Genomic DNA, 3,257 nt, shown 5'->3' with positions numbered 1-3,257 from the left:
TATTTCATAAATAAAGGTTTAAAAAGCTTTACGTAGATTATCAAATAATGATAATCTAAAATATCCTGTTTACACACGACCATTACATAATGGTTTACAATACAAATATGTTACATCGAAATCAGATTCTTGAATGCAGTTTTTACACAATATCATACAAACATGGACTCCAAATCTTGTCCTTATTTTAGTATGCAATAGCGGAAGCTCGTAGTATTCACCTGAGAATAAACATGCTTTAAACGTCAACAAAAATGTTGGTGAGTTATAGGTTTAACCTATATATATCAAATCGAAACAATAGACCACAAGATTTCATATTTCAATACACATCCCATACATAGAGATAAAAATCATTCATATGGTGAACACCTGGTAACCGACATTAACAAGATGCATATATAAGAATATCCCCATCATTCCGGGACACCCTTCGGATATGATATAAATTTCGAAGTACTAAAGCATCCGGTACTTTGGATGGGGTTTGTTAGGCCCAATAGATCTATCTTTAGGATTCGCGTCAATTAGGGTGTCTGTTCCCTAATTCTTAGATTACCAGACTTAATAAAAAGGGGCATATTCGATTTCAATAATTCAACCATAGAATGTAGTTTCACGTACTTGTGTCTATTTTGTAAATCATTTATAAAACCTGCATGTATCCTCATCCCAAAAATATTAGATTTTAAAAGTGGGACTATAACTCACTTTCACAGATTTTTACTTCGTCGGGAAGTAAGACTTGGCCACTGGTTGATTCACGAACCTATAACAATATATTCATGTATATCAAAGTATGTTCAAAATATATTTACAACACTTTTAATATATTTTGATGTTTTAAGTTTATTAAGTCAGCTGTCCTCGTTAGTAATCTACAACTAGTTGTCCACAGTTAGATGTACAGAAATAAATTGATAAATATTATCTTGAATCAATCCACGACCCAGTGTATACGTATCTCAGTATTGATCACAACTCAAAATATATATATATTAGAATCAACCTCAACCCTGTATAGCTAACTCCAACATTCACATATAGAGTGTCTATGGTTGTTCCGAAATATATATAGATGTGTCAACATGATAGGTCAAAACATTGTATACGTGTCTATGGTATCTCAAGATTACATAATATACAATACAAGTTGATTAAGTTATGGTTGGAATAGATTTGTTACCAATTTTCACGTAGCTAAAATGAGAAAAATTATCCAATCTTGTTTTACCCATAACTTCTTCATTTTAAATCCGTTTCGAGTGAATCAAATTGCTATGGTTTCATATTGAACTCTATTTTATGAATCTAAACAGAAAAAGTATTGTTTTATAGTCAGAAAAATAAGTTACAAGTCATTTTTGTAAAGGTAGTCATTTCAGTCGAAAGAACGACGTCTAGATGACCATTTTAGAAAACATAATTCCACTTTGAGTTTAACCATAATTTTTGGATATAGTTTCATGTTCATAATATAAATTATTTTCCCAGAATAAAAACTTTTAAATCAAAGTTTATCATAGTTTTTAATTAACTAACCCAAAACAGCCCGCGGTGTTACTACGACGGCGTAAATCCGATTTTACGGTGTTTTTCGTGTTTCCAGTTTTAAATCATTAAGTTAGCATATCATATAGATATAGAACACCTGGATTTGCCATCAGACCTTTATCTGGATTCACTATTAGGCCCTGAGTTGGATGTAGGGTAACCACTTGAGTATTGTCAAGACTAGAGGATGATGATGATGATATCTTTGGATTTCATGGATACTTCGTAGACACGACTCAGCACATTGATCAGGATAGTATTCCATAGACTACTTTACTTTACTTTATTTTACTTTTAGTTTTATCTTAATTTTATCAAAAGAAACTGGTCCTTTCCAGCAATTAGGAGACCGATCGTAGGAAGGCCCAACACTAGGAAAGTAACCTGACCATAGGAAAGTAATCCTTCCTCAAACCTATTTCAATTATTACACACTAAAATCTCTAAGTATGGGGTCACCCACGAAACCAACTTAGAAATTTTAGAAGACATTGTCCTTAATTTATAAAGTATTAAAATTTTCTTTTTCAGAGAACATTAGGGACAATGTTCTTCTAAGTGTGGGGTATTGGGTAAAATTTTTAAGGACAAGTAACCGTAAAACGTCAAGTTTTGAAAAATTCTTTTGTCTAAAAAGTAATTAAGAAATGGATATTGGGTGATTTCAAAAAAATCTTACCTTGTTTTGCCCAAAAGATCCAATAAAATTGCTAGAAATTGGTTTTCGGAACATTCATTAGAACGGAATGATTAAGCTGAAACTTATGTTTTGTGTCAAAATATTTCTTTTAAGAAAATATGTAAAAGGCTACGCATGACCAAGCACGACCCCTACTCCCAAAAAGTGAGGACACTTGGACCCAAAGTATATGTACGACCCATTAAATCTACATGACTTTCTCATTTCAATTGATGAGCGTGCCAGTGTACGGTTCAAGTTAGAACTTGGTTCTAACATACGTTTCAAGACCATTAGTAAATAAGCGCCATACGTGGTGCAGGTGTGATACTCATTCCAAAATCATTCTGAATAGAGAAGACAAAAAGCCATCTGTTTCCATTTCCACTCCACGTAATTTAAACCGACCAACTCATATAAAGAGTTGATGAATCTAAAATATTCACCCAAATTCACTCCCAAAAATACACTACCCATTCACCTCCATTCCCCTCTCCATTTATCAAAAGATCTAGAGATTAATGAAGAGATAGATCGATCAAATTCGCTTCAAAAGCACTTGTTAAAAGATTCCAAATCCCTGATTGTTTTTGATAGGTCAAAGACCTATTTTCATTAGATTATCACTTCCTCTCTGGGCACCAGGAACGAAAGACAAAAGTTATGAAGAAAGGGTATGCCGAAAAAAAAAAGTTGAAAGAGCAAAGTCTCTAGAAATAAAGGAAAACAAAAAAACCCGAGAAGTTTCCCCAAAGAAGACTACCGGAGGAGCCAAAGAAAATTCTAGACAAAGTCTTAGCAAAATTCGCCTCTTCCAAAGAAACTTTTTACGGATTCCAAGCCACTCTCTATCCAAAAATGGATATTCTGAAGAATCGAAATCTATCAATTCTCTCTAAATTAAAAGATCTGGATACCTTTCACCAATCCATAAAAATTTCTCAACCAAACCCTACAACCCATCTTCCTCTTGAAAGAATGCCTAGGAAGAAGATCAGTGCTATCCTTACTTAACAGGTGGAGA

This window comes from Rutidosis leptorrhynchoides, chromosome 1 (assembly GCF_046630445.1).
Source record: "Rutidosis leptorrhynchoides isolate AG116_Rl617_1_P2 chromosome 1, CSIRO_AGI_Rlap_v1, whole genome shotgun sequence".
NCBI lineage: Eukaryota > Viridiplantae > Streptophyta > Magnoliopsida > Asterales > Asteraceae > Rutidosis > Rutidosis leptorrhynchoides.
The sequence above is the reverse complement of the archived record's forward strand: the minus strand, read 5'-3'. Positions refer to the sequence as shown.